Source organism: Apteryx mantelli, chromosome 2 (assembly GCF_036417845.1).
Source record: "Apteryx mantelli isolate bAptMan1 chromosome 2, bAptMan1.hap1, whole genome shotgun sequence".
NCBI lineage: Eukaryota > Metazoa > Chordata > Aves > Apterygiformes > Apterygidae > Apteryx > Apteryx mantelli.
This window is the reverse complement of record NC_089979.1, coordinates 88,404-101,494: the sequence shown is the minus strand read 5'-3', so window position 1 is coordinate 101,494 and position 13,091 is coordinate 88,404.

Genomic DNA, 13,091 nt, shown 5'->3' with positions numbered 1-13,091 from the left:
CCAGACTGTGAGATGTTTTGTTACCTACCAAGTGATGAGCTGTCAGTTAAACAGAAATACAAGGACAGTTTGGCTTATAAGAACAGGTTTTATAGAGGCCACTATATTTTGTGGGAAACAGTCTCAACTAGTTATTAGGATTTGCTGAAGGAAAATGTATGGCTTAAGCCCTGGTCCTCCTTGGGAATTAGGTACCAATATCTACTCAAGCATTTCTAGTCCATATATTTGGGTTTTCTTTCCGTGAGGTTGGCAAGCAATCCCAGATACCACAAAATTAGGAAGGGATGTATGTATGGGGAGTGGGGGGAAGCCACACAGTGGAGGTCCGTCTAGCCCCACGTGGGGGGATCTGGGGCAGCCAAAAGCCACACGGGGGGTCTGTGGCGTGCCAAAGTCATGTTGTAGGAAGAGTCTTGGGGGCCTCAAAGCCACACTGGGGGGGCAGGTTCTCAGTTTGCATTTAAGGAGTTATCTGTTTATGCGTTTGGCTGATAGTTTCTGTTACAAGGAAAACAGTCCATTAAGTCACCTTTCAATATAGTTTAATGCACTTAAATTATTTTCAGAATAGATGAGATTGGCTGCAAGTCTGCACACTAGCAAGTGTCTTGTTGCATTTCTTACGTTTTTTATGTTCTGCTACATGTAGACAAGAACCAACACATTTAAAAAAACCCTGATAGACTGAGATTGTATACAAGAGAGAAAATTATTCATGGGCTGGCAAAAATGCTCTAAAATGAGGCAGAAGCAACCTAATCTCATTTCAGAAAAAGACTTGGACATGCAAACACAATACATAAAAATCTGCACTTGGAGAAAAGACTAAAGAATAAAGATTGCCCTAATTTTGCAGGAAACCACCTAGAAATCAATAAAATCTCAAGCTGTAAAATTCAAGTGAGAAAAAAAAATTTCACACATTTTTTTACATGAAGTGATTAACCACTGCAATAAACAGCCGAAGTAAGTAATGGATTCTCCATTATTACTGTACTGAAGTTCAGATGTCTTTCTAGAAAGATGTGCTTTAGTCACAAATCACCAGATTCGATGAACAGGTAAGCTAGTGAAATTCCATGCTTGTGCCACACAGAAGCTGAGTTTGACAACAGAACAGTCTCTTCTACCCTTATATACTCAAGGAAATAAAATTTCTCATGTATAAGGATCAGCTTGTGAGTTTTATATATGACCTTACAGCATTTAGACATATCTTTCTTGTTCCAATGAATGGCAGATATATTAATGTGCTTTATACTGTTGAAGATAAAGGATGCAGAATAGAGAATATGGATATAGACCCACCCATTAAAGAACATGAAAAACACTGCTCCCAAATACTGAAAGCTGAAAAATGCGGTCAAATGAAAGAGACAGCAGCAACGGGCAGTTTCAGATCTGCCCACTGCCTAAACGTTGCATCAAGAAACACATTCTCAATAACGTAAGTGAACATGATACACTTTTATTAAAAAGTTTCTAAGCCAAGAAAAACAACAGAAATATGACCTAAATATGATCTGAGTAGGAAAAGTCACTATAAGCATCTAGCTTCAGTGTTATACGGTATCTTGTCGGGAGAGTCAAGCAAATGACAAAGGTGTTAACTAGAGTGTGAGATTTTCTCCCAAGGTACTCTTGCATATATGCTATACTTTTTTTAATCCACTCTAGTTTATATCTACTCATCTAAAATGACTTCTTACTGTGTTTTACTATGTGCCTTATTTCAACGTTCAATGTTCTGTTTTTGTAGACTAACACGGTATTCGTTTCTCTCTAAGACGTATGGCTTTCTCTTCCCCAGATCTCTCCCCCGTGGATGTGGGGCCCTCCCCAAACCCACCCGTGGCTTTGGCACCACCCCTCAGCCCCACCACATTGCTTGGGGCGCTCCAGACCCGGCTCCATGTGCCTTTGGGGGGCCTAGACCCCCTCGTGTGGGTTTGGGCTCTCCCGAAGCCCTGCTTAACGGGTTTGGGTGCCCCGGACATTCCTCACACGGCTTTGCCCCCCTCAGGCTTCTCCTACGCGGCTCCTTTGTGGTTCTGGGGCACCTCCAGACCCCCGCACGGCTCCCCTCTCGCACATCCTCCGTGTGCCTGTGGGACTCTCCCAAGACCCGCCGTGTGGCTGTGGGGCCTCCCGGCGCCCCCGGGCGGCTCCGCTACCGGCTGCGCTCGATGGCGCTGCAGTGCGGTGCTGCAGACAGCGGGGGGCGCTGCCGCCCACCCGCGCCCAGGGAGCGGCGCTGCCCGAGGCGGCCCACGCATGCGTAGTGCCCTCCTTGAACGCGTGCGGGCGGTCCCGCCCAAGGCGGCCGGCGGGCTCGCGCATGCGCCCTGCAGCGAGCCAGGATCGCCGGTTCTGCCCGCTTTCTCGGGAACGGCTGCTGCCATCGGCTGCGCTCCCCGTGTCTCCTCGGTGCTCATGGACTGGAAGCACAACCTGTCTTGTCCCCTTGGTGTTCCCCGATATCTCAAAGACAGTTTATGCTGCCTCACTGCAGTCGATTCTGTCCGTGAGCTCCACGGAGCAGCAGAGAGGCCACTAGAAATGCACCGCTGGTTCTCAGGCGAGCAGGAACAGCCATGCGCAGAGGCCCTGGACAGTCATTAAGCTGTACGTGCTACTGCGCATGCGTGATCGGACACTGCACACTGCTACCCTCTGCTGATCACAGTCCAATACTGCAGTCAGCGCTCTCACGCATGCGCAGAGCAGACATAGAGGGTTGCACCCCCCCCCAGCATGCCGGGAGCGGTAGTCTTCCGGCACCGGGCTTCCGGTCGGCCATGTGGTTTGGCGCGGCATGCCGGGAGCAGTAGTCTTCCGACACTGGGCTTCCGGGCGGCCATGTTGTTTTTGCGCGGCATGCCGGGAGCAGTAGTCTTCTGGCACTGGGCTTCCGGGCGGCCATGTTGTTTTTGCGCGGCATGCCGGGAGCAGTAGTCTTCCGGCACCGAGCTTCCGGGCGGCCATTTTAGTCTGCACGGCATGCTGGGAGGTATAGTTTTCTGGCAGTCGCTTTCCCGGCGGCCATTTTAGTCTGCAGGGCATGCCGGGAGGTGTAGTCTTCCCATCCTGGAAACGTGACCAGCACCGTTTCTCTCCAAGGACCCTAAAGCAGCCTGAGAGATCCTGGAACAGCCACAGGCGCCCCACAGCAGCCCTAGGGACACCGTGTCACAGCCTCCCAAGGCCACTGCGTTCAGGTACCTTTAACTGTGTGGAAAGAGCCTGCGGGAGCCCTGGACGCAGGTACAGAGACTCCCCAGTTGCCTCAGCGAGGGCGCACATGTGCACTGCGTTCAACTGCGCTCACTGCTGCCCTCGCGTGCCGAAAAAGCGGTACTGCACCCGAAAGGGGGATGCGCATGCGCACTGCGTTCCGCCGCTCTCACCGCTGCCCTCGCGTGTCAAAAAGCGGTATTGCACCCGCAAGGGGGACGGCGCATGCGCACTGCGTTCCGCCGCGCTCACTGCTACAGCCACGACTGGCCTCCCCTGAATACAGGGAATACTGCAGCCAGCCGGCGCGCACACGCTCAGTGCCGGTCGCCGTGTTCGCCGCTGCTCTCCGCCGTTTCGGTAACGGGTAAGCGACTGGAGCGTGCTCGTCGCCCCTTCGCGGTGCTCACGGAGCGGTGGCGCAGAGCGCTCCTCCTTATCGGTGCTTCCTGGTGCCGCGGGGACGGGCAGTGCCGTCTCGGAGCTGCTCCGCGGTGCTCTTTCACCGGGGCAGCACCGGAGCCTGCTCGCTGGTCCCCGCCGCTCTCTCGGCCACGGGCACGGGCACGGGCACGGGTACGGGCAGCCTCGGGGCGCTCGCTGGGAGCCCCGGGCTGCCGCGGCGGGCTGCGGTTCGCACGCGTGAGCCGCCCGGCTGCAGCGCCGCGCCGCGAGCACGCGAGTGCGCCATTGCGGGTCTCGCCTCCCTTCGTGCTCCCCCCCCCGCCCCTCGGGCTCCCCCTCGGGCTCCCCCTCGCTCCCCCCGCCCCGCCCCGCCCCTCCCGCTCGGTCCGTAGCCGGCGCATGCGCGGTGCTCGAGCGGCAGCCTCACCCCCCCAACGCTGCGGCTGCGCTCCGTTGGCGAGCGGCGCGTGCGCGGCGGCGGGGAAGCAAGATGGCGGCGAGCAGGGAGGGCGTTTTGGCTGGGCGGCGGCAGCGGCGGGTGAGGGCGGAGGCCGCCTGGAGTCGAGGATCTGGGAGCCCCAGTGAGGCGAGCGCGGGCCTTCGGGTGGCGGCGGGCTGTGTCCTGCCTGCTGCGGCCGCCGCTGCGTGGAGGCGGCGAGGCGGGGCGGGGGGGGGGGGGCTGGGGCCGGGCTACGCGCCACGCCGGGAGCGCGGGGCAGGGTGTGCTGGAGCGCGGCCGGGCTTTCCCTGCCCCGTGTGTCGCCTTTAGGGCGCCGGTGCCTCCGCAGCGCGGGCCGGGGAGGAGCAGGGAGGCAGGCGGCCCCGGAGCAGGGTTGTGGCACGGCTCCTGTGGCGGCAGGCTCGGCCGAGAGTGCTGGTAAGTGCCGAGGAGGTTTAAAACTTCTGGGCCAAGCAGGTTGGAGGTCAATTTGAGTCAGGTACGGTTAGTGCAGCCCCCCCCCCCCCAGTTGTTTGTTTGAGAATTGTGGCTAGGCGAGCAAGAAGATGGATAGAAGAATGACACTGCCAGGCACCCGGAGGCCTCCTCCACCCCCAGGCACAGAATGTGGGCGCCAGCCAACGCGGGCACCAACTGCTTGAAAGCCCCGCTGAGCCCTGCTCCCTCCTGTCCAGCTGCCCCAAAGCCATGGGCTTCCCCAGTGCAGTATGTGGTGCTGGGTCCTCCGTTGCCTCTGTCGTCTCTGACCCCAGGCACTTGTATGCTGCACGGGGGTCTGGATGTCTCCAGCAGTGGCCCAGCGGCCTGACACCTCCTCTTGTCTGGGACACGGGGTCCTTCACAGCTCTTTGCAGGATATGGGGCCCTTGGAGAGTTCCCTACTGCCTCTTCTGGTGCTCTCCACAAGCTTGTAGATCCCTCCTCCTTCCCCCCTCTCCTCTGGTGGGAGACCGGTGGTGCCTCCTGCAAAGCTGACAGCCACATGCGGCACCCCTATGCACTCACTGCACATCTGGGATGGCCCCCCCGCCCTGAGGGCCCTGCAGATTCCCACCCTTCCTGCAACCAGCCCCCCCAAAGCCATTAAACCACCCACAAATGCTGCCCCCACACCCCCACGCACCCCCAAGTGCCTCCAAACCCTGCCGCAACATGGTCACTGACTCCAGACCTTGCCCCTAAACTCTGTCCCAAAGTCCCAAACAGTCCTACAACCACTGCCAGAGCCAGTGCCCGCAGCAGTGAGGTGTTCTAAGAAATGTGGGCGGTGATGTGTGTCTGCCCCTGGACTCAGTGCCACTTTAGAGAAAAGGGAATTTACAGCACTTTTTGGTGCAGAATGTTGACGGGTGGGTGCACAGGTGACGGGCAGACTTTTCTCCCTTTTTCTCTGAGCTGCCTCTCAGAACCCTCTGTACATGCAAGATGTGACTGATGTGGGATAATCGTGCTGTGCACAATGCTTCAGGAGAACATTGACATAAAATTGCAGGCTAAGGAATACCCTAAAAAAATAAAAGGCTCAGGAAAAGCCTAAGAGAGCACTGATGGGCTCTGGGAAGCCCCAGAAATGCTACCAAAAACAGCATGGCTTTTAAGCACCTCCTCAGAGCAGGAGAAATGTCTTACTCCAGCCCATAGGGCAATGGGTGCTCTTAATTACCACCTTTAATTACCGAAAGTGTTATGAAAGCAGAAGGGGCTAGAGATGATGCGTAGCAGGTTACGGACTATGTGTAAGGTCTCAACAAACAGTCCCCTCTTAAAATAGGAACAGTTTAGTCTTAGGTAATAGATGAATGTGGCTTTGAGTAATGGGAAGAGAAGCGCTTCTGTCAATGCCCCGGAAAGCCTTGGAGAGTTGGTCCAAAGATCTGATACCTTCAGGGCCTCACGAGTCTTTTTGGTTTGTTTGGCAGGGTAGTCCACCGAAGGGGGACATCTTGAAGAGAAGCAGCTCGACCTAGCGATCCAGTTGTTCATTTTGGTCATCACCTGCAAGGGCAGCATCCGAGCGTAAGAGGAATCTAGGAGCTGTATCTAAAAGGTGATAGGTTTGAAGCAGAGAGAGGCAAATCAAGTGCTGTCATTCTTCCACGTAGCTAAAGACTGAGAGAATTGTCGATTATGCGTTGTGACATGTGCTGCTTCTTCCCCCGTGATGTGCTCTCTCCCCGTAAACAGCACATAGACAGGGGCTAGCTGAGCATGTGCCAGCTAAGGCCCGTCTAGCTTGCAAATATGACTGAGTCGATCATCCCCCCCCCCCCCCCCCCCAATAAATAGGGGGCAGCCCAGAGCCCATGGAGCTCTCCTGCACGGCAGCGGGCTGCACTGCAGAACCTCCTCTTGAGCAGGGACGCCTCTCCAGGTTACTCCTCGAGGTCGAGAGATTCCTTATCCGTGACAGAGCCTCGGTAAGTGATTAATAGCATGCTGAAACTTTGTGAACTTTGTGAAACTTTCCTGAGTTATATCTCTTACTGATTGTGCATCTAATCCCTTAGACATAAACCATTGACCAAGTCTGGGACGAGGCTTGGATCCAGCCGCACATAGGCTCCTCTCAGAAGGAGTTTAGAAAGCAAGGGGTTCCTTTCTGAACCTCGTGACTCAACGGGAGGGTCTCCTTTGCACTTGCGTCTGACCCTGTCCTCCATGCAGTAAGTAACCGAGTGTACCTTGCCAATTCGACCTTGTGAAATCATTCTTATTTACGATTGAACTTTGTTAAGTTGCTGTCTTACTGCAATAAGCATAGTGCTGCCTCTCTCTTATGAGTGAAGTGCGTTACTCCACTCATGCGCGACGAGCATGTGTATACTAGGGCTTGAGGAAGGATACTGAACAGGAACAATAATACTGACGCAGAATAAAAATGAGGTTTCATGGAAGATGGCGTAGCTAAGTATTAGGTGATGTGCCTGCCTGCCTAATAACCTAGCCCTAATCGCTGTATGTAATGTTTCCAAACAGTTTAGCCTGTAATGTATGATGCAAGGTGCTGTATTAAGATAAAACTTTTCCTTTAAGGAAAAGGAGGGGGGGAAGGAAACAGAACACAGTAAAGAGAAAAAGACCATGCATAAATCTAAGTGTTTCACTGAAAGTAAAATGCAAGTTCGTGTCTTTGTTACAGAGGTGGAACCAATGATAGCAAATGCTGACAAAGAGAAAGCTGGACAAGCAGTTTTTTGGTGATTAATACCGAAGGGACGGGATGAAAGAAGGAAGCAAGAATGCAGTTTAGTGGACCCTTGACAGCACCAGAAGCTGCGGCAGTAGGAGGTGTTCTGGCCTGGGTAACTAAGGTAACTCTTGATGCTGAATGTTAGTTATTTCGGCCTCCCGGAGGCAGCGCTGAGGACTCAGTAACCCGTTCCTACCCTGTGGATATTGTTCACTGTATCTGCCTTAGTTTTGTTTTGGTCGTTTCTATTTTGTTTTGTTATCATACGTGCATCTATAGAAAGGGAAAGATACAATATTTAATTTTTAGATTAATTGCCACGGCTGAAGTTGAAGAGACCAGAAAAATGTAAGCAAGCTGAAGTAATAAAATCAAAAGGAACCAAGCGAGAGCTGTCTCCATCGCCCAAAAAGGGAAAGCCTGTTCCTCCTGGCGAGGAAGGATCACCAATAATAGCAATTGGAATAATAGATCACCAACATATAACGGAAGGTCTGTACGCATTACAAAAAGTATGCTACGTACATATATTTCTGCGCGTGTGACTTCATGCATCTATGAAGCATCATACTTTAAGAGCTACAAGACAGCAAACTATTATCCTAGGGGAATGGTGGTCAAGTGGCCAGAGTTACTGAAGAAACAGAGACAGAGAGACAGAAGTGTCTGAATTGTAAAACGAAGAGATGGCTTTCAGGAAGGCTCAGTTAGCGCGACCCCAGGTTAATTGCCTGGCAATGGCATTTGGGGCAGCAGGAAGACAGCAGCTAGAAGAAAAGTTAAAGCCTTGCGGAATTAAGACTCCTTCTCGTCAGTTCCAACTCCGAGCAATCTTAGGAGGATTTAATTTCCTCCAGCAGCGTTAACCTGGCTTTGCCAGTATCAGCGCACCGTGATGGAAATGACCGGAAAGGAGTCAGGAACGGAACCGGAACAAGGAACATGAGGCTGCTTTCACTGGACTGGAAGAAGCGGCTAAGATCTGCTGCCCTCAAATCCCCAGGACAAGGCAAGCCTCTTTCAGTAAAGCTTTCCGCATCTGCTGACTCCGTGGGAGCAGCACCGTTAGAAAAGAGCGGTAGGGAAAGTGGGTGCCAGTAGCAGCATCCTTCCATGCCCTTTGGGGCCACAGCAAAAACTCTCCAGCTGTGGGAAAGACTGTTTAGCAGCCATCTGGGCTGTGACCGCCTTTGAGAGCGCAGAGGCAATCCAGCCTGCTCAATTCCCTCTGAAGTAGCTAATGTCAGGGAAGTGAACAGACAGCAGAGTATCGTCTATCCAAGTGGCACAGCGGGCACTAATCTTAACGAGCGGGGTGGGGTGGGGGGGTTACTGTGCAAGTGTTACAAGAAGTGGATCTTCCTGTGTGTGTCTGAAGTGACAGAGCACGGTTGTGCCAGAAATGTGGACACAGGAGGTTTCTGAAAGATTGATCTCTAGCGGCTACTTAGTCGAACTTGCCTTTCACAGCCAGCCCGACTGTCGTCATACCGCTTCCCCCAACCTCCTGTTTTGGAAGCTATTTGTGGCCTGCGTATTCTCATTTACCTTGCTTGTGTGTGTATTAGATCCGCTTCTGTGCTTATAAACAGCTTTGAATTCTTTTTTTTGTTTTTTGCTTTGCTTTATGCTTTTGTAGGCCGATGGATTTTACTAAGCCTCCATCAACAAGCGCTGGCTGACAGAGCTGTTACGTCCCAGCGGAGACTCTTAGGCAAGACGGAGGAGTTCAGCTCCGCAGCCTGCCAGAAGAACGTCACCTGGGAGGGGTTGCTAGCCTGGAGTTATAGGCGCCGATGCACATGGCTCGTTCTGTCAGGTGTGAAGAGGTTTGCTTTGGTTGCAGAAATTTTAGCTTGGCTTTGCACCCTATAGCAGTGGTATTTTTGTATTTATAAATTGTGTTAATCCTAGGCATTCAGAACATCGGGGAACGACTGTATGCTGCCGTGAAGAACTGTTAGAGAATATCGGACTGAAGCTGTCTAGAATTAATTGCTTAGCGTAACTTGCTTAGCATTAGTAGCTAAATTTGCTGAAGCCTTAGGCCTCAGGCTGTGAACTTTTACTTAGATAAGTAAAAGGGGGCCCCAGAGCCGGTTCAAGCTGGAGGGATAAAGAAGTTACACGGACAGCAGGAGTAGCCGACCTTGAAGATAAGAAGCAGCCTGCCTAGAGACAATGAAGGGGCCCAAGGAAGAAGGGGAAGAACCCAGACCTAACTATTACTATTGGTGCAAACTATCGCTTAAGGGGTGGGGAATTTAGATTGTAAGGGTATAATTGCCCAGGGATTTCTTTGTTTGGAGTCCCTCTTCGGAGGCACCCAGCTCGAGCTGTAATTACCACACATGTATCATTAAATTTTATTTCTCTCCAATCTGACTTCAAACTTCTGCCTCAGCGGGAACCTAGGGTCAGATCCTGTTATGGTGGCCGGTGAGCCTAATTTTCCATCACAGAACTACAGGCTCCCGCCCTCAGCCCTTTGCAAGTTATCAGGTGTCAAGAGCGGCCAGGAGACTCCAAATGCCAGGGGAAAGGTTCTCTGCCCGGTCCTGACGAGGAGCCTTCGGCCGTAGGGGGGTTGGCAGCATTACTGGCAGGTTACCGGACTTGTGAGTAATAAGCCGCAGTTCACGTAGCAGCAGGGAATGTGGGGGGGGGAATAGCGCCTGGTAGCCCAGTGGCTACGGCATTGCTGTTGCTAGCAGGGCCCGTGTGAAGCCTCAGCTGCCTGTTGGGAGCTTTATTTTGGTGTGTTTACCTGGAAAAAGCAGTGAGGCCTCAAATAAGAATTTTCGTGGCTAGGTGGATAAGCTGTGACCCCAGCTGTCTTTGCCTTGCTTTGCCGCTTGGTGTTGTAACAGCGACTTGGGACCCCAGAATAAAAACTGTTACAGGGCTGAAGGGAGGACCTGTGTTTGCCCAGGTTGGGAAACCATCGTTAAAGCCTGGGGTGGGGTGGGGGGGAAAGCTCCAAAAGGAGACTCTGCCGGTGACCTTGGTGGTTTGATTCATTTGCAGGCTGACGTTCCGAGGGCCGGCAACCAGAAGTGGAGCGGCTCAGCCCGTTTGGTTGATTTCGGTGGTACTGTTTAAAGTACAGAAGGGGTCTGGGAGGGTTTTCGAGCAAGACAGGAAAGAGCAAGGAAGACTGGAGAGTGTGGAGAAACTAGGTGCCGTGAACGTACTGAAGACCTGAGAGAATTTGGGGTTAAGCATATGCATATGAAGGTTTGAAAGGGTCTAATGCACAAGGAGCAGTAAAATACCGTGACTGAACGCGGTGCAGAACAAGGTTCTCCCCAGTCTGCGCCAGATGCAGACACCCTGGAGCTGTAGGGACACAGGCGAGCAGGCCCACAAGCGGACTTTGGGCACAGCGGTGTGCAGAGCACTCTGCGTGCTCAGCAGGTGAGTGGTGCTGGAGCGTGGTGAGGGCTGTTCCGAGATGTCCGGATCCATCCGGTTCTGCTCCCTGTCCCTCTGTCCAGCTCTCCATCTTTCTCTTTCCTTCCCTGTCACTCTGTCCGGTGCCAGCAGCGACCAGTGGGTCCCATCAGTCTGCCTGGTTCGGGTCATGTCAGACCCCTCCGCAGCGACTCTGCGTGCGGAGGCGCGGGGCTGTGGATGTGCAGTGGGGGAGCACTAGTGGGCCAGGGATGCGGTGGACAGCAAAGAGGCTCCTGGGGAGGGAAGGTGTCACAGAGGCAGAGAGCAGCAGAGGCTCCGAGTACTCGGGTGTTAGGACGGGTGCTCGTGGCAGGGCGCTCCAGAGCTGCTGCGGTCGTCTGTGCCGCTCGTCGGCGCGGCCTGCGGTTCCTGCGTCTTGGCCGCCTGCGCGCAGACGGGGCTGCCGCGCGGTGCGGCTCGAGTCGTGATCGCGACGCTGGCATCGAGCCCGCTTTGCTGCCAGGTCTGCCTTTATGCAAACCGGCGTCTTCCCTACGTCAGCCTTGCTCTGCTGCTCTTCCAGGAGCCTGCGCTCGCCTCTGCTTTCTGGCACGCTGTCGTGTCGTAGGGCTTTCCAGCAGGGTCTGCTAGGCAGCCTGAGCGAGTGAAGCAAAATCCTCCTCCTGGCACTGTCCCGGCCAGAGTCAGTTTCCCATCAGCTCAGTCTCTGCAGAGTTTGGAGTTTCTGGAGGCCTTAGTTTTTATCCTGCTTTGGCTGGACAGCGCTTTCTGAGGGTGTCTGTCAGTGGCAGTTTCCCTGAGGAGGATCATCTACCGAAGGCTGGAGGTGGCCAGGTGACTGAGCGAGCCTGACTGTACGTGAGGGTTGCTGTGACATCCCTGTGATGAAACGGAGCCAGAGAGGGTGACTGAAGCAGCACAGAGGGTCAGTCATAATTGCGGAAACAATTCCAGGCTTTGGACTAGGGAGTAGTTCTAGGAGGGCTGTGCCTTTCAGTAACCGTTCTGGCCGCTTTGCAGGTGCTGAAGCATAGTCCGGCAGTCGAAGGAGCGTTGTCACAGCTGGGAGCTCTGCGGCCGTCCATGGAGGACGAGCTCTGACTTGCAGCGTGGACACAGCTACGTCCTGGGGCTGCAGTGTATGTGAGCAGGGCTGGGAGGTGGAAGGTGGTTTTGCCCTCGGTGGTTACTGGTGTCATTGGCTGTGGCTGTTTGCCCGTGGAGCTGAGAGGACCAAAAATATTAATGGTCTGTAAGAGAGATGAATTAGTGCTTGCGGTGTTTCAGGTAGGTGCAGTGGAAGTGCAGCTTAGTGCAATCCAGTGGCGTAATTCTTGCACGTGCTCACGTTTGAATGGTGGCTAAGACCGAGCCTATAAACAGCAGCTGTAACATGATTCTGGTGCGTGTCTTGCTGTTCTGCTGCCCTTCTAAACGAAGGGGAAACTTCTTAAGCTGTGGGCAAACCCCTTGGCTTCTCTGTACTGTTCTCATGCTCATGGGTGCTTTGGTGTTTCTTGCTTAAAGCTGAGGCTTTGAAGTTTTTCACTTAAGGTTTATTGTTTAGTTTGTTGTTGAGGGTCTGTCGCTCAGGGGTTCTGCTTTGGCCCCTCCTTTGGCCTTTTAGTTTCCCCCTGCAAACCTCTCTTGGCCCTCCGCTCCCCTTAGCACCCCTCTAGTGCACTCTGGACTACTCTTTCTGCCTTCTTTGTGTCCCAGAGCTGTCTTCTGGCCCTCAAGTCCCCTTAGGACCCATCTAGTCCGCTCAGGACTCCTCCTGAGGCCTTTGTTATGCCCCGGAGCCCTGCTTTGCTCCTCCAGCCCTCTCAGCGACCTTCTGGTCTGCTCGGGACCCCTCTTTTGGCCAAAATCGTGCCCCAGAGTCCTCTAGCGGCCCTCTAGACCCCCTAGGACTCCTCTAGTGCTCTCCGGACCCCTCTTTGAGTCAGAATTGTGCCCCAGAGCTCTCTTCTGGCCTTCCAGCCCCCTTTAGCACCCCTCCAGTCTCCTCAGAACCCTTCCAGCTGTCTTCCCTGTTCCCCAGAGTGATTTTTTGGCCATGGAGGCCCCTTAGGTCCCCTCTAGGGTGTTCTGGACTGCTCCTTCGGCCTTCCTTTTCCCCCAGAGCTGTCTTCTGGCCCTCCAGCCCCCTTTGGACCCCTCTCGTCCCCTCTAGTGCCCCGGACCCCCTCGCCTGGGGGTCCCTCTGCAGCCGTGCCTGGCCCCCGCCCAGCAGCCCTCTGTGAGGCGTCGGGCCCCCCCCATGGGTCACAGTGGCCCCCCCATGGGTCACAGTGGCCCCCACGTGTCACAGTGGCCCCGCGGGTGCCCTCTCCCTCCCGGGGCCAGCGCTGGCCCAGTGGCTCGCGACTCCCACGGGAG